Source organism: Vanessa atalanta, chromosome 8, assembly GCF_905147765.1.
Source record: "Vanessa atalanta chromosome 8, ilVanAtal1.2, whole genome shotgun sequence".
Taxonomy (NCBI): domain Eukaryota; kingdom Metazoa; phylum Arthropoda; class Insecta; order Lepidoptera; family Nymphalidae; genus Vanessa; species Vanessa atalanta.
The window spans coordinates 880,082-906,698 of NC_061878.1; the positions used below are offsets into that span (position 1 = coordinate 880,082).

The 26,617-nt window shown below is 31.1% G+C and overlaps 1 protein-coding gene across 1 annotated transcript in view; it reads left to right on the forward strand.

The window, feature by feature from the left end:
• The first annotated feature begins 5 nt into the window (after positions 1-5).
• The window catches only part of LOC125065598 (protein tweety-like), a 76,756-nt gene continuing 50,144 nt past the window's right edge, over positions 6-26,617 (forward strand). The window contains exon 1 of the mRNA XM_047673304.1: positions 6-269. The gene's annotated coding sequence lies outside the window, so the exon portion shown is untranslated. The remainder of the gene's footprint in view (positions 270-26,617) is intronic.

The window sequence follows — 26,617 nt, forward strand, 5'->3', positions numbered from 1 at the left end:
GTTTTCTGGGTTGAGGTAGTGTTAATCGTGTGCCGGTACTTACATAGGGAGATGCTACAATTTTTCCATTTTGTAACAGATTATTGGACGTTTTATAACATAATTAGATTGTGATACACGTTGAATTTTTAATTTCACATGAGTTTCAAGTGAACATCAGTGTCGGGTGTGTTTTTATTTTAGTAAAATTTGAGTTTAGTGCTTGTGCAAGGTTTTATGAGACAAGGTACGAGAACCGGAGACTATACTTCATTCTTAGTTATTTACAGGTATTTTTCTTTTTCATATTTCACGTATTTGTAGTTTTTTATAGAGATTGTCGGCTTATATTGCAATTCATGGTTGTTTCGTTAAATATCCGAATACGCTGCGATTAGCTTTCTGTAGTGGGCTTGGATTACCCTTCCCCCTTAGTCGATATTCAACTAAATGGTTCAAAAAAGCTGTTTTAATCTCATTTTCCTCATACAATATATAGATGATATACCAAATTTATCACTTAAATTTTTAATAAGAGACAGTTTTTCAAGTTACGAATTCTTTGCAAGATATTTTACGATATATTTATGAATTAAAATAGTTTAATATCTTAAAATTTATAATATAGGTCGAAATTATTTACTGTACACCTTAAAATGAATGTGTCGTTACAATTCATTTGTTTCTCTTTTTGTTAATATCACACATTGCCATAATTGTAATATAATTTCAGCATATAATATAAATAATATACAAAAGTATACATAAGAACCAAGTTGATTTATGCCAATCTCACTTTCAAAATTATATCCAGAGTGTAAATTCTGAAATTTATTATATATTTAATTTTTACAATTTACATTGAGATAGATTGACTTCAATTTTAATAATAAAAAAATAAAAATGTAACAGCCTGGCTAAAACCTATTGAGAAGAAGATTTGGAGTTTATTCCACTATTCTTTTACATTGTATTTTTGTTGATTATTTCTAATTATTTATATAGGATTCAATTACAACACAAACAAATCACCTGCATGCTGATTCTGGTTGTGTCATTGATCTACATTTTTATCAATTAATGTGTATCAGATACAATTAAATTATTTCTTTATTATTTATATATTTATGCCGATGGGGCACATATTATTAGGACCAGGAGTTGGGGAAAATAAAAAATAGACTGTTGCAGTTATTATTACAAAATGATTTGAATTTAGAATGCTTTCTTTTTGATTTTTTAATTCCTCATTTAAATCAACACAAATATTAAAATTGAAAAGGATATTTGTTAGTCGGAGTAGTGCACCATATTCAATTATTCTAATTATTTCAAAAATTACACTATGTATTTTTTGTTTTTAAATCCTAACTACCCAATTCCTTGTCTCCAACTAAAAAAAAAAGAAAATTGTTTATTAGTCTAGTATGAATAAATTATATTTTGACTTAATGTTACACAATGCTCTTAATACTTGTAGTTATGTTTAGTAGTTTTATAATCTTATAAGATATGTAGTAATTTAATTATTAAAAAAAAAGGGTACTATTGTACCTTTCTACTTGAATACCTTTATGTAATTTTTTTACAACATAATAATTATCTTAAAATAAAAATGTTTATTTTATTTTTCGTTAAATTTTCTATATTTAAAAAATAATTTTCTATATTTAATACTGGTTTTAAAACTTGCGTGATTTATTCGTCGATTTGATGAGCATAGTAATAAAAATAATTAAGTAAGTATTCTCAGTACCACTTTCAGCCCCATGACCTTGGAGATAACGTCAATAAATAAGGGTGAAGTCAATGTTCATTCTCACCCCTCATGAGTCACATTTAGTCAATTGGGGTTTATTTTTGCACTGTCTTAATTGTTGATTACACAATATTTTATTTAAAGAAAAACGTTTACATAAATCATCGATAGGCTTTGATAACGAGGTTGAACTGTATGTATGTATGTATGTACAGAGGTCGCCCGCGTCTTTCTCGCGTTTTACGGCGTGGTCGGCAGGAGTTAGGTACAAAGTAGCCTATGTCCTTCTTTAGGTTTCAAGCTTATTTGACACCAGATATCATTAAATTCATATCCGTGGTTTGGCTGTGAAAGAGCAACATGCTTTACTTTCGTATTTATAATATTAGTATAGATTAATTGGGCTTTAGACTTGAATATTTTAGTGCTGCGTAATTTCCTATTCATCTTCACAAGAGATACTTTACATTCGACAATACATACATCTTGAACTTCTTCCAATATATAAATAGTACAAGAAAACAAGGTCAAGGACCCCTAGGTCGCGGGTTGATATACAGATTCAGATCGACGTTTATATCTACGCAGTCATCTCTGCTCGAATATTGTTAGAAATAGTTGATCGGTGTTTTAATTAAATAAATATAACAAGCTGTATATTTTGTGTTTTTTCTGCTGTCTCTACTCCTAGTATTCTCACTCACACTAAGACATGACAAGACGCGTGCTTACAAGTCACACTCACTCATGTTAATGCGCGCTGATAATAATTAAATGTGGAGGGAAGCTCCTTCGCGTATTTATCAATATTACACAGTATATACATCAATTGCTAAGTATTAAATTTTTTAACAATTAGTTAATGGTGAATTTTCATTTCTTCTCACCGGCTAGCTACTGTTTGCTGGTTTGTTCACAGGAAGCAACGTGCCTCTTGTATAAGTGCATGACTCCATATTTCTCTCTTGGGACATTTACGACGTGCGGTGAGTGGCAAGAAGTATGTTCACCCTTTGTTCGTTTTAGATCAGGATACTTTAACGTGAAATGAATGAAATATCTAAATATGTTGAGATTCTCTTTTAAGTGTGAAAACATTAGTAGCAGAGGGAGTCGCTCCTCCATAACTAATAATTACTCTAATAATATTTTAAGCTTTAAGTCTAAGCTATTATCATATAACTGTTCGTATATCTTTAATATCAAGAGCAATGCGTGGCAGAGACGATCGTGCTGAAAGCGCTGGCTAGAGCCGGCAGGGGTGAATTTGTATTCAGCTTCCGTGTTATAGTACTGCATCAACACATTTATTTATTATAATATTGTAATGGCAATTAATCGAAACACGTTCTGTAGAAATTCAGTTAAAAATTAATGGGTTTTAATATTTTTAACTTTAAAATTATTACATTATTAAAAAAATAATTACTTAAATAAAATAAACTTAGTACAGTTTCGGAAATTGAAGCTTGAAAGACCGTAATGCGATCGTTCTCACTGAAGCGCTGTTTTCGAGAGTTTATATAAAAGTAATAGAGTATATTAATTACCTTAATTAAAATATTAAGCATTTCCATTCCAAAAAATAAATAGAGTCGAGCTGGAATAACAACGAGAGTTATAACGAAACAGCGGACGCTTTCGAGTCCTCTAAAACGCGCTTGCGTATACCGACTCTACGAAAAGTCGCCTTCAGTTGAAGATTAAATGTTTTAAAGCCTGCTTTTATATATCGTACTCTGTAATAAAAATAAGCACGCACACTAACATAGATACAAACTACAGATAAGATTTAATACACGCACGGACATCGTGTTTATGTAAATATACAAATATAACAAAATATATCAAATACTTTGTCGTTATGTGTTTTCGTTAAATGTGTATATAGTTTTTAAATTATTTAAAGAGCTATCAAGTTTTGAAAGTTCCTCGTCCGTCGTCCGTAATAAAATTGCCTCGTAACTAGATTGCTCTCATAGCGTTGAGACTGCCTTTTATACATAGCCATTAAGGGGACTACATGAGCTAAATGCAAGTTTTATAATGCAAAAAAGTATATGATCCAATGCAGTAAACCAAATGAAAAAAATATATGATAATCTTCAGGATACATGCTAAGTATTTGTTATTTTGAAAACATGATGTAATTAATTTGGTACGATAGAAAAAAATCACAAAGTTACCTCTAAAAAGATCTTTTAATCAATAATAACTATACTTATATACGTTCCATAATTCTGGTTTTTTGTCAGATTATTCTACAAGCAATATACTATTTAACCTGGGTGTCACTTTTTTAGTAAAATCAATAGATTTTTTTTAAATCCGATATTCTTATTTTCGAACAAAATGCGTATGCATGTGTGCGTAAACGCCGTGTACAGACAATGCCGGCCGAGGCCTGATGCTATACAGACGTGTCGATCTTTTCGCCGCATCATTCATTACGTTACGAGATATTTTTTTGTAATTTTAATTGTAAATTAATTGTTTCATGTTTTCTTATAATAAATTTTATTCTTTCTTGTAAATAAATATATTAAGTTAAAATAGTGTAGTAGTAATTAGGCATTTGTTTTTTTATTATATTATTTGTTATAAATTTTAATTGTGTAAATATAGGAAATAAAGTGAAACGCGTGAGGAAAACTAAAAAACGTTTATATAAATCAAGCGCCGAACATACATATGAACGATATTAAAAGGTAAGAGTATTTAATTAGTAAACATATTTTTTGTTATAAATTATGAATATTGAAAACATCTATTAGAAAAATGTGCAATCAGTTCGCATATAATCAGATTTTTCGAGCCATTCTTAATAATTACGATAGAGTATTTGGTCAAAGGAAGGAAAACATCAATTGACTTTCATGGGGATCAAGTGACTACATTCGATCCCCATGAACTCGAAGCTTTTTTTTTTCATTATAACTACTATGACATATTAAGATACATATTTTTTAAATACATAATTTTATAATTAATAAAAATGTAATTACTAACATATATTTATTTTTTACAGAATAAAGAAAGTCGAAAACAATAACACGGAAGCTATTTATATTGCGTAAGAGTTTAATTTTATCGATTGTTTATAATAAGAATTAAAGTTATGTATGAACTAATTTTAATAATAATAAAAAAAGTAAAGTCGTAACAAAAAAAATGTAATTGTTGTGAACCAGAGAACTAGAATATTTAGAAGTGTCATTTGTACGTAATTCATAAATTTAAATTTTTTTGTAACGTCCGCCATATTGGATTGAATATAGCAGCAATTCATGAATCGTGCATTGTCATCGAGATTAAATATGTGTGCCAACTTTCAGCTGAAAGTGGGTGTAATATTTATTCCAAGATTCCAGGACATATGTAACAACATTAATACATACAAGTGAAATTAAATAAAAAAATTAACACCAAATGTTTTTTTTTGTAGTACTAAATATAAATAAAAATATTTTAAGTTTAATTAAATCAGTTTTATTTTTTAATCATTTTTGAATAACAGTCAAAAGCAATACAAATAATTCTAATATCCTATCTATTTTTATGAGATTTATGATTAAACCTATTATGATTAACCTTTCATTCATCAATGATTCAACCAAATCGAATTGACAACATTTTTTTCTAGTAAATATTTAGTTTTTTTTTTTAAATTGCATATATATTTTTTCTTTATGAACCAATATTAATAAAACGATCAAATACTACGCTATATGTTACCCCACGGTCACTACACTACAGATTTCGAACACTTACGATTTTATTATATAAATAGATCATTAAACTTTTATAAAATGTTAAAAATTGGTATGTTTCAATATTTAGTATAAGAACTAATTGTGGTATAATAATATAAATAATAGAAAAAAGAGGTTAAAACTAACTGTCTATTTTATTGTATACAAAATATAAATAAAAATATTGTAAGTTTAATTGAATCAGTTTTATTTTATAATCATTTGTTAAATAACATCGAAAGAAATAAAAATAATTCTGTTGTCCTATCTATTTTTTATGAGATTTATGATTGATCTTACGTCGCTCGGTTTGGCGCCATCTATTAAAATATTTGGGCGTAATCTCGTTACCTCGCTTAACCCTTAGTACACGGGCTTGCCGTTTTTGTCGATTTTGTAAGTGTGTGCGTGCGATTCTCAAGGGCACTTAGCTCTTGTAGTCCTCTTAATTTGATGTCTGATTAATAACAGTATTTTAATTTTACTATTTTGGTGTACAGTAAAGTATATTTAGTTATATTATATTTAAAGCTGAACAGATTGTTTGAAGGCGTTTATAACAGGATATTTTAATCCAAATTGATATAATATTTTTGCATTAGAAAAAACATTTATTGAGAAAGCCTGACACACGAATGATACCACTTACTGCCCAGTAAGTAGTATTAAATTTTATCATCATTGACATTATTTTGCAACATCGAATGTCCATTATTAAATACATATGTAATGCATGACGAGACATTTAAATATTTCCAAAATTAATGCAGTGCGATGAATATACTGGATAAGACAGTCAAACGAATACAGTAATATTTCTATTTATATATTAATTAAAAACATGATATTCCTTTTAAATTCCCTGGGTATGTATAACGACGATCTAAGCCCTCCGTTTGGCAATGCGTTCACAAATATCTAGGTCGTAAATCACCAACATGGGGGATCGCTTATTATTGGCTACATCCAGCTGTGAATTGTTTATTTTATTAGACTTATTCCCCGGCGGTTATGTCCTTTCATTTAAATGTTAATTATTTTAGTTATAATTCCCTGTTGCAATGAATCATGCTTTTAATGGGATTACGTTTATTATTGTAGCTAATTAATAATATGAGAAGTTAGAACTGGCGTAAAATTCAGTGGCGTATTAACAAAAAAGTATTTATTGTTTTGTTATTAGTTATGGTATTAGTATTATTGGTATTATATAATGCAGTTACTTGTTAATATTTTTCGTCATACACGAGTACAATACTTCTAAAAATAAAAATCTCATTATGGTTGTAACCGAAAAAGTTTGACTGAATTAGAATTCGTTATTTTAAGCCCCTTATTTTACCCCTGTCCATTGGGAAATTTTTGGCCCGGCTAAACAAAACCTAATTAAAAGTGTTTAATAATAACATGATAATGATTAAAAATAGTTCTCGGTCTAAATATGGGTTACTAACGAAACCATTTATTTTGGTAGTACTTTTGTCTCGCAATGTTTTCAGTCTGTTTGGAAATGTTTAATCTATTCTGTCGCATCAGCGCGGCAGGCCGCCTCAAAGCTTACATTATAACAGCCGTTTATTGCGATCAAATAATTCAAACGAGTTCGTTACGATTACAGTAATGCGGGCGTAGCGGTTCGTTTGTGCTTCCATAATTCGGTGACACGAAAAAATTTCGTCGGGAGCATTCGAAATATAAATGTAAGAGAACGTTCTAGAAGTATGAAAATGAAGCGATAAAAAGTGTTATTCGAGAAATGGGCCGCAGTGTTGCACGTTGAATTGTAAAAGGCTGCGAGTTAAAATTATTGTTTGTTCAAGCATTCGACCACTGCAGTTCTCGAGCGGGTTCGCCTCGGGGCTGGAACGCTTTGAATTGGATTAATGTTTCTTTTTTTCAGTATTGTATTATGTGCTAATGGCCCAGCTGTGGGAATGTTGGAACAGTCACGTTTCCCTAAAAGTAGGTCTGTCTGTTCTTGAAGCTAATCGCCTTGTCGTTTATATCGAATAGATTTGCATTTTAAAGCTGTGACTTATACAGTGCTGTTATTACGGCTGAAACTATTACTACTGAGTGTTTGTCACCGATAAGTACCTATTTAAAAGGTTTTTTTTGAAATAGATTACAAGTACATAAATATTTTTAAATCTCCTTCAAATTAAAATAAAAAAATAAAAGAAGTTACCTAATAATTTCAAATAGCTAAAACAAGACAAGACAAACGAAATTAAAAATTGTTTCGACATTTATAACTGATTGCATTTTTGTATAAGCCCACTGAATATAATATAGATAGATAAAAAAAGTATGACTAAAAAAACTAACGTAATTGTGGTTATTTTTTCAATTAAGTTTAAATGTTTTTGTGAAGTGGTTCTTAGTAATATTCTATATATAGATATATATATTTCGTTTCAATTTAGAAGCTGTACTCGTTCGTGTTGACGTCGGGGTGGGAATCCAATCAACTCCCCCACAACGAGTGAGCTCTCAATTCGTTTGACGACTTGCTTGACGCGCTCACGGCTGTAGACCAAATGACCGTACGAACACTGTAGGGAATGTAATTCACTTCCTGACATCATTCTTGTATTACTAAAGTCTTAAGAAAAAAAAAAATTTTTTTTGTTAAAAGAAATAGTTAATGATGGCAGTATCTTAAGTTGCTTTATTTCAATCAATGTAAGATCAATCACTGAGAGCCAAGATGGCCCAGTGGTTAGAACGCGTGCATCTTAACCTATGATTTCGGGTTCAAACCCAGGCAGGTACCACTGAATTTTAATCATTTCATGTTCAATTTGTGTTAATAATTCATCTTGTGCTAGGCGGTGAAGAAAAACATTGTGAGGAAACCGGCATGTGTCTAATTTCAACGAAATTGTACCACATGTGTATTCCACCAACACGCATTGGACAACGTGGTGGAATATGCTCCAGACCTTCTCCTCAAAGGGAGAGGAGGCCTTAGTTCAGCAGTGGGAAATTTACAGTTTGCTAATGTAAAAGATTAATCAAAAGTGCTAGTAAACCTACTTGAATAGAGAATATTTTTTTTAAACTATTATTATATCTTGTGATAATTTGCATTATATGTAGACTATTAGAGAAGGATTTGAAAATCCTTTGAAAATAACCGTTATTAATAACATTATATTACTAATACATAAGTATTAAAACAATTACTTATTATGGCCTTTAGCGAGCGGCTAACGATACCTTGACATATAAGTGTGACTTCGACAGACGTCTCCTGGTCAAGTTAGAAAGACACCTTGCAACATACAATTATAAACGATCATGAATTTCGGGGTCAAAGACTTGATAATAGAAGTCGTTTCGAACAGTTCTTGCTATTAATATGTTATTTTGGCATACAACGTATACAGACATGCTATTAAAAATCCAACTAAATCTAGATGTACGACAATTTCGTTAATTAAAATTGGCGCACTGGTGTTATGTAAGAAATGTTTATTTTTTCTTACAGTGGTGACCACTTACCATCAGTGGACTATTTGCCCACCCGCCTACCTATTAGGTACTTAAAAAACAATAACCAAAATCTTCGCGTCTTATTAATATTACGTCAATTTTGAATTGGACGACCTATTATGCAAAATAAAAATATTTAGTTTGTAATACTATCTGTGTAATGTTGAAACTTCGGGCACGAGCCATGAGTTTCCATTTGTTTCTAAATTATTAATCTTTTGTTCGACGGTGAAGGAAAACATCATGAGTCGCGAGGCGGATTTAAGCTAATGTACAGTTTCCACCAACCTGCACAATTGTGTAGCAGTGTGGTAAATAATCAAAATCTATTCCTTACGATAAAATACCTATACAAGTGACGCTGTGGATATTACAAGTGACTGTTTAATGTTTATCTTTAAACTTAAATCAGACTTGAAACTGTGTAAATACGCTGTCTGTACGACTAACTACCGAGTTTCTTGCTGGTTCTTCTTCGTAAAATCAAACAAGCCGACACGGAGGTGGCTTTAATTTTAATTAAATTTGTAAAATCACGAATCAAAAGTTAATAAGAGCTTTGTGAATAAAGCAATTTTTCATTTTATTAAACTTGTTGAGTTATTGAACGTCTTATTGCGTTATCGTATCGTCTTGTCGTTGCGTTTTCCTTTGCGCTCCTTCAAATTATAAGTTGCGGAATATTTGGCAAGAATTAAATTAATCTCTTCAATCAATAATAATAATATACAAATTAATTAATTTGAAATTTTCAATTTTCGACGTTTACTGTTATTCGTACCTACTAAATTATATACTTAATTTTTATTTAGAATTTTATTATGAATTGTACATTTCATATTATAAAAAAACGGTTTATGTTTTAGAATGTTATTTCGTTTTTATTTTAAATTTCTCGTCCATTCAACGTTTAACGTTCTATAATACGTAGAATATTTTAACTGCATCTCTACATTTCGTCTCGCAGGTGCAAATAGGTCATGAACCCCAGTATGCAGCATATTGAGCCGTATCGGAAACCACGTATGATATTATGAAAAATAATATTTCAGAATTGTTATTAATAATATTTTATTCAGAATTAATATTTCACATTTGTAGATTTATTTTAATTATAATTCATATCTGAATTATTAAAGACCAAAATACATTCGTAGTTTAAAGATAACAGTCAGCGATTCATTAAATGAAATTTCCAAGAAACAATAATTAAATTGTGAATTATCCGCATGACGTATTTTGGTCATTGTGGCTTTCTAGACCAGCCACATCGGGGCGGCTTCTGAGAATTTATTGACTCTAAAACCAAATAAGTTTATTGGTACGGCACGGGATTTGAACGCAGGTTCTCGGGATCTGCAGGCTTATATTATGTTAGCTAGACCAACTAGGTGTGTGGGTGTATATTTAAATGAACATTTTGTATATCTCTTCAAAGTAAAATTATAGTAGGTACGACACAATGTGAATAATTATAGCATCGACAAGTTCAAAAAAAGAATCAATTGTCAATTTAGAGAATGTATGTATTTAGGATTTTCGGATGTGATCTGTTTTACGATTGTGTCGTACTATAACAGCTTAGATGTGTTCCACTGCTGAGCTAAGACTTTTTATAACTTTGAAGATTTATTAAAGCTTATGTCACCATTCCTCTCCAATGCTGGTTGGTGGATTACCTTCATTACCTCCATACCGTAATGGAATGGTAACTTAAAGATTTTCAGAGATCGCTTTTGAAGCGCTAAGAGCGCCTTTAGTATAGTGAACCTATTTATTGCATGTATGTTATATAATTCTTTGTTGTACAATTTATTCTATTTGTTTTTGTATTTATCGATGTTCTACATTCTGTCTACTATTAAACAATGACATCATTATTGTAATCACAATTCAAAGTTCCCGTGAATGCATCCATGCAAGAGGCAACCGTTCACACACGCTTATCAGCGGGTGGGCGGTGTCCGGACTGATATCGGTGGATCGGCTACTAAATAGCTCGCTGTGTCGCGAATAAAGATAACGAGAACATATATTTTGCAAGCCTTAATCGCTAAAGCGTTCAAAGCGCTTCATAGACATGATATGTTTCGGTCATTTCACTGATTTCTAATTTTGATTACAGCTGTTATGTTTTTACGATAATGTATACTGTACGTTTTTAATCCTTGCCGTTACTACGAAAATAAGATAATGAAATAAAAAAAAAAATGTGTTAGTTTTAAATTCTATCGTGATACATCTAATTTAACTTTAAGTAAGTTTATATATTAAATATGGATATGAGTACAGTAAAAATAAATGACAAATCAGGTTTATAATCGAAGAAGACCGAACAGCACGTAAAAAAAAAAAACCGATAATGAAATGATAAAGTCCATTGTTGCAGTAGGTAGTATATTTAGTGAGTGGGTGTCATTGTCAACACGGACCACCTCGGCTCTATCATTAGTAAATTGTAACGTAATTACAATTTATGTTAAAATTTTCTTGGTGGTAGGGCTTTGTGCAAGGCCGTCTGGGTAGGTAACATCCACTCATCAGATATTCTACTGCCGAACAGCAGTACTCAGTATTGTTGTGCTCCGGTTTGAAGGGTGATTGAGCCAGTGTAGCTACAGGCACAAGGGACGTAACATCTTAGTTCCCAAGGTTGGTGGCATATTGGTGATGTAAGGAATGGTTAATATTTCTTACAGTGCCATTGTCTATGGCACTGTAAGAAACTGCACTGGGCGGTGGTGACCATCAGGTGACCCATTTGCTCGTCCGCCTACAGGTATCATAAAAAAACAAAAATCAATTAAAAAAAACCGCATTGAAATCATGCGTAGAGTTACGACGGCACAGATACGAAGACAATATAATCCTCCAATTTATAGCACCGCCGTTTAAAAAGGTTTCGAATTATCTTTAGAACTCACGGAGTCAGATTTATTGTCTTGGATTAAGTAAAGTAAAAAAGTATATACCTATATATTTTTTTTGAAGTTGGTTTTATCGAGGTAAACGTTTCTCTGAATGTGGAACTTCATAAAGCTCATGTATTTATAGCTAAACTGGCTCTAGTAGCGAACACATAAAAGTACAGATCTCTTTGAACCCAGTAGGTTCAAAGCTTGGTCGGGCTGATAAAACACCTCAGACGCGATGCGAAAATCACTGCTTTTCCCCCTTTTTTTATAAAGAATACTAGCAATGTCCCTTTATGAGGAATTACTAATATTCCTACTTATCTCTTCATTTAAGCTTAATTTTTATGTTAGGATTAGGAGTCCAAGGGGTCAGAATTGGTTCTGCGACTTTTTACATCGCTAAGCGGCCCTTAAACCATTGCGCTATTGACGTCTATCTATTAAGGTTATAAATATAAAAAATACACTAGTAGGTAGATGACAATAATAAGTTATTTTAATTAGACGTATTTTTTATATACATGTTCGCAACAAATATATCTTATATTTGTTATAACGTCGAAAGTTTTTAACTAAAATAACGATAAAGTGTAGGTGTAGTTGTCTAGCTGTAAACGATTGCGCTAACCCAATTTCAATTGACACTAACAAACTTATCTGTTTGGAGAACCAAGATAGCTACTGTTCACTGCTGCACCTAATTGCAATCGACTAATATTAACTCGGAGAATATACAAAAACGTTTTCGTTGTTATCATTACAATAATAATTAACTATATTTTTATTGCAGTTGCGAGTTGCAGAGTACCACTTTCATATGAACATTTTTTACATTACTTATTTATTTATTTTTACAGTAAATTATATTTGCTATTTTTTTTATGCTATTTTTTTTTTTGGGAATACGACTACTACTACTTTACGAATTAAAGGATAGCATAGATAGGATAATATGTATTACATATTCTTTCTCAACTGCTCATTTTTTGCCATAGTATCTAAATTATAAAAAGAATCGAAGTTTAGTTAATATTCATTCGAAGGAAGTTCTAGTGTTGGTTTTGGATGGAAATGAAAAACAGTACAAGTTTAATAGTTCTTTCAGCTTTTTATGGCTAATAAAGATGTACTTGCCTTCAATGACAGATTTTATTGAATATTTGTGAAGTACTTCTATACTTATTTAAACTTTAGGTATAGTTATTTACAATTATTATTACTAACAACACCAGTTAATTACTGATATAAATAAACACACAACACACGAACGATCGCTGAATATGGATGATAAAAAATTTTTTTGTTAGTATTTCTTAATTTCCTTCAAGGTAGTATTATTGTAGGTAAAAAGTTCTTATTTAATTAGTTAAAAAGTGTAACGGCGGTTATTCTCAGTTTGATGTATAATTAAATTGTATAAAATTAGATGTCGTTTTAGAGGTTAGTCGTCAAGTGTTAGGTATGGGGTTCAAGCTTGCGTCATACCAATGCTCGTCATATTCGGTTCATTGTTTTGATTGTGAAAGCGTAACAGACAGACAGAGTTATCTCCACATTTATAATATCTGTATAGATGACTCAAATGAGCCTATTTTTATTTCAACGGTAAAGAGCAAAGGAATGTTCCGCTTTCGGAACTTTTGTTTCATTTGGTGATTACTTATCAATATGACAATGAAACCTTTTTTCTAGTGACCTCTATCTTAAGTACGATAAGTAGATTCTAGTAAATAAATTGTTATTCGTCGTGAATAAGCTTACTGTTTTCTGATTGTATTGTCATACCACTATATATTGTTTACGTACAATTGACAATAGTTTATTAATAAAATGATAATAAATTAATTTGTTGGAAATACAAAACAAAGAGCAGTTATCTCATACAGTGTAGAGAACAAGTAACAAAATTGTCAACGATATTTATAGAAAAAAAAAAATCGAATGTTATCTGTAGTTCAACTCTGACAAGGTCAGTGTTCACTGATTCAACTGCATCTTTAATGAATCGTATAGATAAGTCTGTTGATCTTGATACTTCGAACCAAAAAGTTTTATCAGTTTTTCTGTCAATATATTCTCATTAACAACCCGAAGTTACTAAGTATTATATTGGATTAGATTCTAGGCTTGATCTCGCTGACGTGTCAGACTGTTATCTCAGCTGACTGTGTTTGTGCACCTATGTCCGCGCACTTACTAGTGAGCTTTTTGAGCTATAATATCTTTTGCGCCAATGACTGGCTAGTCATGCGTTTTTATCAAGTTCTTTGCCAATGACAAGTCTGTCATATTGAGAAATACTTTCAAGAGAACTAATTTATTAATACTATTTATTCAATACTCTTTATTTCACTAATGACTGATTGAAGACTTGTTCATTTTGCTCGAAAATCGGAATAGTGATTCAACTGAGAAAAGCGCTAGCTTTCGTTACCACTCCGTGTCTCGAGGTTTGTTGTTGGTCAATCTGAAGAGCAAGTGGATGGTGGCAACCGATGACGTAATAGGCAACCAATGCGTGTTTAGATTAAAGCCAAATTAGTTAACTTGACTTTGATCAACGTTTTAGAAACTGGAGATTAAATTCTGTCACTATACAATTTCAAGTAAATATTGTATTTTTGTGACTGTTGATAGATAAATGTTAAGTTATTTAAACCATCGCAAAACAATTGTGTCTTGTATCAAAAATATTATAAAATGAATCTTCTATTTGTTAATAATTTTGATCATCGTTTCATTGATTGATTTGAGGACCTCCGTGGTCGAGAAGTGTGTACACCGGTTTTCATGGGTACGCCACTCCGAGGTCCCGGGTTCGAATCCCGGCCGAGTCGATGTAGGTTAGTTTTCTATGTTGTCTTGGGTCTGGGCGTTTGTGGTGACACAAATGCTTTAGCTACTTACTATACTTAGCTATTGGGATCAGAGTAATGTATGTGATGTTGTCCAATATTTATTTATATATTATTTATTATTATTGATAAAAAGATGACTTCTTAAAAACGAATGAAGCGTAAAGCTACCATGTTAACAGTAAAGGATAAAAAAATAGCGTTTAATTAGCGAACCATAACGGACTTGGATTTAACGTATAAGTTTCCTCAATTTATCGCAATAATTTAATGATATAAAAAAAAAATCAATACGCAATTTGTCGGAGTTAATTTTCTGCTGCGATTGTGGAGTGCGATAAAAGATTCACGATGTCGTTTAACTGCGAAGTCCGTTTAGATGACAAGTTATCGTATTAAATGAATGCAATATTTTTATACGGATTTATGTAGTGGTTTCGATGTCATACCAGTAAAAACTATCCGGGTAACTATCTTTGTTTCCAATGTTGTTTCCAATCGTTTTATAGCGTATCAGCTATAAAACGATTTATTTATTTTTTACAATTTTAATGTCTATAGCCTGCGGTGACCACTTACCACCAGGTAATCCATTTGCAATTCTATCTACCTAATATATAAAATAAAACATGTTACAAATGTAAATACATTCCGGATGATGTCACGAATATTTGCTCGATATTAGAAACTGTAATAAGTTGATATTATGACGACTAGGCACTTAAGAATAAGTAGAAGAGTCAGCACGGCCCATACGTTTAAAACAGTAAATTGTATAATAGTAGGTAAATACTCGCGTAAATAATATACCACTCTGGATAAACAATTATTTTTATGAAATTTGACAAAAATAATAGAAATATGATGGTATATTTATAGTACTTATAACGTTATTCTTATGGTTTTAAATTTTTCTGAAAATGTTTTAGTCCAAATTGTACGTCATCGTAATTTTAATAGAAGTAAGTCAAACTATAATACTACGCGTCTTTTTTTATATACATGAAATTATTTATAAAAATGCCGTTTTTTATATTTTCTATTAAATGCGATCAATCTAAATGTTAATCTAATTTTTAAAATGTAATCTAATTAAAAAAAATGCAATTAACACCATTCCATTATATTTTCACTGCTATTAATAAACCCGCCATTATATCTGTCAGTTTACGCGCCATAAAAGCGTACAGGATGCATAGACAAGAGAATCATAGACAATACTTGGGCCTAAATTATCCCGACCGGACGCAGAGTGCATTGAATCGCGGCATTTCCTTATTCGTTGCTGCCCAAATATGTATACACGTGTGGATCAACCAACTCGAGGAAGTTTTGGTCAACGTTTGTAACGTATAAGTATTGTAAATATTTTTCTTTATCATATCTATATTAATCTGAAGTATTTTCGGAAGTACACATAACTGATTTAGTGTAATATAAGAATTTTAATTAAGAGTGCTAATTAAAATAAATAACATAATTAAAACTTAACATTATTGAACAAGCACTTCGGTTTCAATTTACACGATTAAATTAAATGCAAAATTACCGGTTAATACCGGTTCGGAATGTAGATTCTGATGAGAAGAAATCGCAAGAAACTCAGTACAGTGATTCTTTTTCAAATATACTCATATAACTTTAACTTATCAAGATTCAAGTTTATGTAGCCAGTAAGAATATAGTAGGTAGGTCTTTGTGCAAGATCTTCAGGGAAGGTATCAACTACTCATTACAAATTCACTGCCAAACAATAATACTCAATATTGTTATAAGTGGGCCAGTTTTACTACAGGCACAAGGAATATAACATCTTAGTTCTCAAGGTTAGCGCATTGGTGTTGTTGCTGACGACTTTTTTTTTTTATTATTATAGGGGTATACGTGGGCGATGGTACTATGAGATGGTTCATTTCCTCATTCACCAAAGTATTTTATAAAAAAATATATCTGTTTAATAGTAAGTAGTTATATTTAGTTTTGTGGGAAATTGTTTTTTGGTCTATTTATAAATTCCTATTGGCTCATCCCTACGGATATTATGTTGAAAGGCCGGTGGGATGTGAGCTAATTTACAGTAAGCAAGTTGTAAGTTAATGTTTAAATGCTATATATTTACTAGTTGTTTCCTGCGGCATCGCTCACGTAATAAATAAAAAGTATCCAATGTCCTTCTTCGGAATTCAAGCTTTCTTTCTACTAAATTTCATCAAATTCGGTTGAGCGGTTTAACCAGGAAAGACCAAAAGACAGACAGAATTACTTTCACATTTTTAATATTAGTATTGATATACAAAGACAAAACCGTTCAGTTACTTTTTCTCCTCTGTTTGTCAACCGATTATATTTTATTATTTGGTAGCAGAGAACTCAAGTGTTGTCAGTTAAAAATATTCGAAATTCACATGATTTCCTCAATGTTTCAATCATGATTTTGTTCGAGTTTTGTCCACTGGGCGAAAACTAGTATACAAGAACAATAATTGTTCATAAGTATTATTCCATTATCCAATACATGAATAATGTATTCGTCATTGGTCATCCGACCTTCATATATCAATCAATGAACCACGTCAGAAGGTACTTTATTATGTCATCGTTTGAGACAATTAATTAAACGTTACGGTACTGATTTAAAAACTATTACATTAATAATACGAAATATTTTCCGGTTCGTTTTGATTCATTGAATTTGACGTCATTTATTAATCATTAATCATTGAATATTCTGGAATAAAAGGACGCTTAGGTACGTACGAATGGAAGATAAAATGTTTCATTATTTATCCATTAAGTGTTCATGACGTAACTATTTTATATTTTGGTGCGTTTACAATAAGGCCTCACTGGAGAAGCACACCGATTATTTATTTTGGCACGCACAAACAACACGCACTGAGAGAAAAGTTTGAAGTAAAGTTCCTATAGAATCACGAGATTCTTTACTTGCAGTTTTAAACGAATTAACAACAATTGTCTTGTACAATACTTTTGAAGTTGTACATGAGTGGATATATGTATCGTGTCAAATAAATGGCATACACATATTTCGTGGTAGAGCTTCGAGCAATGCCTCATAATAATCGCGTAACTGTATTTAATATTGTTGTACTTCGGTTTGAAGGATGAGTGAACCAATGTAAATACGGTTACAAAGCACATAACAATCTCAGTTCCTAAGAATGGTAACGCATGGACGATGTAAGTCATAGATAATGAATATTATGTTTAATAATTCTTACAGTACCAATGTCTATGGGCCGTGCTGATCACTTACTTCCCTGTGGAAAATTTGCAAGTCGGCCATCGCACCTGAATAAAATACATTAAGACAATTTTTAATGTATTTATCACATTATCTTTTTAACGAACACCTTGGGTTACTTACACATTTAAATAAATTTTGACCTTTATTGAACTTTTAAACATCTTGAGTCGACTGTTCACGAATATCGTGATCGTTGCGGGCGTAATTGCCGAAATGTCGTCATTAAAAACATGATCACGATAAGCTACACAGGAAATTCTTGTGTGAATAAAAAACTGATTTATTCATTACAGATAAATTGTCAAATAACTGTTGTATTACTGATAAAATAAATATATTTTTTATTAAACAAATTGTCTTGGCAGCGCCAGAATGGGTTCAATGGGATTTTCAACCTTCTTGAATACGCGACCGCTTTACAAATTAAAAAAATCCGAAGACCCCATTGTATCACTTTAAAAAAATGTGTTTAAAATCGGTGCTTTTAAAGACTACTAATTTCATTTTCTTTCTCCTGAGAGCTACCTACATATTGGTGATAAAATTGATAATTTCTAACAGCCAAGGCTTTGCCTTGTGATGTAAATTACATACTTAAAAAGGTGATCAAAGCTCTGAACTCTATTAAAGGAACGGCCATTCCGCGGCCTTTTTGATAACGACTGTGACCCAGGGAGTCGCGACCCACAGGTTGAAAAAACACTGCCTAAAAGATTACCATATTCGTTCATTTAGAGATTATATGTACTTGAAACAATTTACTATTTATAATTTAATTAATTATTTGTGTTCTTTAATTTAGCTGAATTTTATATCATATCAATCTAGGCCGATATTCGTTGTAATGCCTCTTTACATTAAGGTCTGATGGTAAGGTAAAATGGTTTTAAATAGCTATTGTCAGTGTTCTAATGTATTCATATTATCATGGCGATCGTTCGAACGATATAGAAATTGATGGTATACAGTGACAACTAGCGGCGTTTTACAACGAAATCGATATTATCCACTTCTTAAAAACTTTCTTAATTAAAAAAAAAATATTTGAGCCAATTTCCATGGTGATCGGTGTCCCATTTATTTTATTATCATTATCTGTCTGTTTTAGTTACTTATTCTATATCCAAATTCAATAACTAATAATCCAAAACAATATGGCCGAAATTTTAGGCGAAATTTAAGACGCATTTGAATGTACTAATATGTATACGACCTTTGACTGTTTATCTTGGACAAACCGCTTTTATACTCTGTAGGCAGAATCAATTTTATAATCGGAATGCATAACATTTACTTGTTGTAAAAATAAATGAATATTGACCCTGTTTTAATAGTTTGAAATCGTTTTATACGAAGTTATTTAAAACGCAGTTTTTATGAAGTCGGTACAAAACGATTGTGTAATTTTTTGCGTTTTTATTATTGGGTTGCGACCGACAATGGCCGCCCCGTTCAGAACGGATTTGCTTCATCGAATGAATTGAATTAATTGACTCGTGTCTTTGTTGCTCCGGACTAGTGATTCATTCGTTCCGTTTTTATCTTCTACTTTCTAGATTTAAGCGTTAAGCTCAAGATTAAAAAGCGTTTTTCTTGTAGTCGGTATACGGAATTTATTTTTGTTTTTAATGAACGAGAAAGGAGCGTGGAATATCTACGGAGATTACTAGTGATGGATGTTGTAACTTGCCTGAAAGATTATATGATCGAATTTAAATTTTGGAAATAGAAACTAATCGTGTAACTAATATACTTATACTTACTTTGTTCGGAATCATTAATAATGATTTGTGGTTTTCGATCTGGGACAGGTTAAGCCTCTATAGAAAATTGCATGCATGTGTGTATAGCCTTTTCTAAACACAGGAGGACAAAGGGCAAATAAACAATCTTTGACGTCGATTTGACGCGATATTGTTTTTCGAGATCCTGGATGAAAATGGCGTTTTAAACGACGACCAAGCTGTTATCGGAACTTTGGAAATAACATTTAAGTGAAATAAGTGGTATTGAGGAAGTGTTGTATTATAAATAAAGATATATTAATTAACTGTTAATCGTGTATAATATAGCTGAGCTATTAGCAAATCGCGTGGCATACGTAGAGCTAAACGAACGTTTGTTTGTCTGTATTCTTCTTCGTTCTTCGATTGGAATAGAATATATACAGTGATTATTTGCGATAATTTTCTCTCACCCCTATCACCTCCTAACGGGTATACGTCGAATTACCAATAACCCTGTATATAAAAATAAGTGCAACATGCACTTTGATATAGAATTTCAAAAGTTCTAACCAAAAGGTTGTCCTAAATGAATCGCTAGTAAGTTTAGTATATGACGATTCAAAAGTGATTTTATGAGTCTATATGAATAAATAATATTCTGATTTTTATATCGATAGATTAAGTAGCTTTTGTGCTGTTCAGATATTTGTCTATCTTTAATGTATGTAAAGAGGAGTACGTTGAAGGGTTAAGTGAATCCTAAGTAATATTATAGATGTGAAAGTATATATATATTTTTTTGTTCGATCTGTTAATAAATCGGTCATCTTAAAATTTTGCATACAAGTTCACAGGGGTACAAACACCTGACATACATATATAATTATAGATGAATATAGGTATTATGATTTGCACTTCAGAAGTTGTAACTATAAACAATTTCGAATACAATACAGATATTTAGGTATTCTTCTTGAGAAATATTACAGTCATCGAATCGACTGTTATTTATAGACAGTTGTTAGTTTTTTTTTTAAACTGCATCATAGCAAGCTGACGCAATATTGGCAACTCATTTTGGTCGTATTGGGTTTCTTTCAGCTTCGACCGAGCGTGCAGTTGTTGTAGATCCGTCAGTCTTTAGTGCAATGAAGCGTTTGGTCCATTGTATTTCGGGACAATAACTTTAAAACCTTTTTGTAGTTTCTCTTTCGCTTAGATGACTGCAAGAAAAAAATGGAAATACGAAATTTTGATTAAATAAAAGGTTTTTGTTTGATTAAAATGTTCATTTTGAAACGTTTGGGCGATTTATCGATATATTTTTTTTAAATATTAAAGAGGTCGTTGGAGATTGTATCTTAATTTCTCCCCTTACGATCTAGTTAAAGGAGGGCATTAAACGTAAAATATTATTATGTATAATATATTTTTTTATCAACTGCGGGAAAAAAACAAGATAGCCGAAAAAAATGTAAGAAACCGTGGTATGGCCATCGGTTTATTACATTTTTTGCGAGCTCAATTGGGTGGTAACATTTACTAACCAAGTGTTCCACTTTCAAACATCCATAAACTGTATGTGTATGTAAATATAATTTAGTAAATTTATTTATAGACTTATTAACGCTGCACTTTCTAAGGTTTGATGTTTTAGCATTAAGTTTATTTTGTTGTACTTATTAATATTGCTTTTGTTTCGTGCGATAAATTATGAAATAAATATTAGCAGTGAACTAAATAGCTAACCTGCGGATAGCCTAGCTTAGCTGTTTAAGTGACTAATGCATTGTACAGGATTATCTCCTATTTATTAAGCGTTTCGAGAACTTGGTAATGTCTTATCAGTAATATATAGTTTATATATGAATGAATTGGTTATTTGTATATACAATTTGTTTTGGGTACGATATTGAATAATCACAAAAGATATTCACATATTAATTTTACTTTGATAGCAATACGGCTGGGTAATCTCCAAATCTCCTCTTAAAATAAATATTTGGAGCCTATACCGCTATGCTGTCTCAATGCGGGTGGATATACATGTGACAGAATTTCACCTGACGTATGGTTTCCTCACAAAATTTTCCTTGACCTTAAATTATGAACACAAATTTACAGGTGCTTGTCTGGTTTTGAGCACGGAATCTTTGGTTACGATTTTAGTATGCTAACTGGGCCATTGATAATTGTAGTAGGGTAATAGAGGTAGGGAATTATATTAGAAATAGGAATAAATGGAAACATAACCAATAATTCGGCTTGAGTCAGGGCCAAGAATTGGGAAATAAGGATTTATAATATTTCTTCAATTTTTTTATGGTGCTAATTAAACAAATTCGTAATATAATACAAAAACAACATGATCTATTATATACTGATCTATACTATATAACAATATTATAAATTTGTTTGTTGCTATTTCACGGCTAAACTACTGAATGGAATTTGATGAAATTTGGCATGAAGCAACGTGGCGGTAGTTTTACGAGCGAAACCGTAGGCGACAGCCAGTAGTATATAAAGTATAGATTTTAGAAAAACACAATTTTCTGTCTGAGGCAAGTATGTTGAAGTCACTAGCAAAATGTAATCGATCAGATCTTTTACAATATACCCGTTGTTACATAGAAGACTTCGCAAGAAGCTTGTCTCCCGAATAGAAGAAGTTTTACACAGGGTTTCCGGTGAAGTTTCCTTAAAGTGAACGACGGAACGATCCTGTCTGGAACTTTCCATCCGGATTAAGTTAATAACCGTCGCCCAGAGTAACATTTTATGAGATTTAACATAGTTTTATACTTGGCAGTTCTAAATAATATAGAATTATTTATGTCATGATATTTGTTATTTATAATTCAAAGAATTGTGATACACGAATTTAATACTGGAGTTGAAATTATGACGTCAAATTTTGTTTTATAATGTTTATGTAAAAGAAAAGTATGCGCATGGAATTGCCACAGTGAACTTTAATCAGTTCCTAAAACAATCTCATTAGTAAAGACTATTTACTGTGTCTATAGAATATATATCGGGCAAAAATGGATGGATCAAGTTATTTCTGGTTATAAAATATAAAAATTTAACAAAAATTCGTAATAAGACATAATGTAATTAAGAAACAGTAATTTAAAATAAACTAACACTATATGGTGTCAATTTCGCGTAATAAACAAAGGTATTTGAAATTATCAAATAATTACAGCACTCTATCTTATTTCAATTACCTCGATGTAAGCAGGACACCCGACACCCTTCATCCATCACGAGAACACGATGTCATGATGTGATGTCGTGTCAGCGAAACTTTTGAACTTATATTGATTGCTCCATAAAGGAACGTGTTGAGAAATCGTTCGATATAAATTATATTTATTTTGAAAAGGAATCTTTCTTTATGTATGTTTAATAAATATCGTACGAACAAGATAGACTTTAAGCTAGCTTTTTATGGGCCAACTACACCTATCAGGGCTATATAGCTTTTCACATGTTTACAATATCCCTGAAAGATTCTGGTGAGGCTCGATTCTACAGCGCGACAGACATGTTTGAAGATGTACAGTCGGATGCGATAAAAATCAGCTTCTAAAGGTCGGAGTCCATAATGCTAGACACACCCGGCTCCATATCAGTATGGAGACTAGTTTATTATTTAAATTAATGGTTTTTTATGTAACGTTATACTAAAACTACTTTTAGATATTTTTAAGTAAAATGATATGGGCACATATTAAGTTTCAAATAAGTGTTTTTATCATACATATTATTGTCTTGACAGCACTGGCTAGGTACGACCGACTCATCAGTTATTCCATTGCGAAACAGCAATGATTTCTATTGTTATTTTCCGCGTCTACGTGTGAATGGTTAATATTTCTCGAGTTAATGTGTCTATGAGTGGAGGTCATTACTTACATACGGTAGCCGTATCGGAATCCTGACTTCCAACTTTACTGCTATAATATTATATTTACTATTTCTTGTATTATTTGTTGCATAAAAAAAAAGGTAAATAAAAAAAAAATAAAACTCAACATGAAAATGTCGTACAATATATTGGAGTATATATATATATATATATAATTAATCAATAACCAAATAAAAATATTCTATATTCAAATACACTAACAAAATCACTTTTGAATCGTCGTATTACAGTATTAAATGAAATGTAAAGCTTCGACCGATCGGTATATAAGTATATTCTACCGAGAAGAATCGGCAAGAAATTCAGTAGTTACTCTTTTCCACCATTTTGATTACAGACTATATGACAATCACTATATATACAACAAGATTATATAGATGATAAAAAAGCGTGGAGTTAATGCTTGTTGACTTCCAGGCAGGAGATATAACATACATATATAATTGTATTAATTAACATGACTAAGAGCCGAGATGGCCCAGTGGTTAGAACTCGGCGATGAAGGAAAACATCGTGAGGAAACCGGCATGTGTCTAATTTCAACGAAATTCTGCCACATGTGTATTCCGCCAACCCGCATTGGAGCAGCGTGGTGGAAAATGCTCTAAACCTTGTCCTCAAAGGGAAAGGAGCCTTTAGCCCAGCAGTGGGAAATTAAACAGCCTGCTAATGCTAAAAAAAAAAGAAAACATGACTGTATTTTTAGATGTTGAAAAAGAGTAACTACTGAGTTTCTTGCCGTTTCTTCCGGTGTTACTTTACTTTAAATAGTTTGTTAAATGACGATTCAAAAGTGCTTGTAATAGCCTACTTGAATAAAGTATATTTTGATTTTGATATCAAAATAATATAATAATTTTATTGCACAATAATATATATCGAATTTATGATAGGCAGTTATTTAAAAAAAATTCGCAGAACCGCTGACCTTGTTCTGGTCATCGGCTCTGCTATAGTTATAACAATTTTATGTTTATATTGAAAAGCAACTTTAAGATATCGTCGGCATTTATTTGATTTAAAAATAAAAAGGTGAGTATTAACAAAAATAAGCAATAGTTCAAAATAGTTAGTTTTATTTAATCAACACAGCTTTTTCTTATTTAACCAACATAGATTTTACTTACAATGTTTTCTCTTCCGAAGTCGGTAGCAAAGTGCCCCGCGTACTTAAATCAACCCTCTTTTATTAAATCGCCCGCCCCACCAGAGGCGGACATCAATAACAAAAACACTTCATTATTAAACAAACGGATGTTATAAAATCACTGTATTAGAAAATGGTTTTGACAATTCTTTTTATAAAATAATTTAATAATTTTAAATGATAATAATTAAAAGTAATTTAAACCGAATTACAGTAGCATTATCTAATTAGTAACTAAATAATTAATTTTAACAATTCATTTACACGATTAATCAATTTTTATAAAATCAATACTGAGCATATTTTAACCATACAATCATTTTAACATTTACAATAATTTTATTTAGAGTATAATAAAATTAACCTTAACAGCTAAATAATATTTGCGGCGACATATATATTTAGCTGGAAATCAGAAAATACTAAGTCCACCTTTATCATTAATATAATTTTGTATTGAGTGGTATGTTTTATTTATCAACGTGTTACTGGTAAGAGATGAGATAAAATTTATTAATAGGTATGTCAAAAATAACCGTGGAATCTTTTTATAAAAACATTTGCTAGGAAGGATGTATTTACTTTGCGAAGTAGGACACTACGTGTTATAATGTACCTTTTACTTTTTCTCGCGTACATATAAACAATATAATAATATAATAAGATTTTCATTCAATTGTTTTATATTTATGACGTCATAAAATTTTAATGATCTACATTCGTGAGTGATGTTCCCACGGGCGCTGGGTTAAATGTTTGCCAACAAATAAATCCGATACGATTCAATTTCGTTGAATTTCATTGCAAATCAAGTCCAATTTGTGTATCTGTAAATCCGTGGCATGTGTTTCACGATGAATTTGTCGCGACGTATTATATACATCCACTTTTAAATTTTTATATTCACCTCGAATATAATATCGCTTTTTATAGGATTTTCTGTTATTTTCGCTTCTGATGTGTTTTTATATAAAAAGTAAGACAAATTGAATTACAAAGCAACAGCAACAATAATAAAACAAATATTTATTATTATTAATATGTCAATGTAAGTATTTTAACGTCCAAGTCCATAGATGAGTATACGCTTACAAAACAGTTTACATATTAAAAAATATGATTAAAAAATAGACACCAAGGTACGTTTAAAAAAAAATAAGATTGAATACAGATGATTCGATACGAAAGTAATTTTGAAAACCTTGGACTCGTTTATCGTTAACTAAAACTCGTTAGGACGCGTGCTTGTTACCAGCGATACAGTCAATCAAATAATAATATGTCATATCACTGTAAATAATAACTGTGGCACGTATAAGTAATTCTAGTTAATATTAAATAAACTAAAAGCTTCGCAATAACAATATGATTAAATGTTAGGATAGTTTAATTGTGGTTTTTAGTGAAATAAACAAACGAACATAAATTCTATATGAAATAAATACAATAAGTCTCAACGATCTTCAGATCACATCCTATTGAAATGATCTCGACTATTGTAACAGATAAAAAAAACCGTTTTAGAGATTTAATTTTATTCCATAAATTCCGTTATTAAAAAAATAACAACCTATTTTTTTATCCTGTATTATGACACCACATATTTACGAATTTATTTCTGAAAAGAGCTTGATACTAACTCGCCATTTCAAAAACACAACCCAAATTGCAACATTTTCTCATAGTGCACATAAAAATATTAATTAAAAGTAAGTATATATATTAATATTATGCACTCATAAATATTTAAACAGCACCTTTTGGAGTTTATTTTACAATA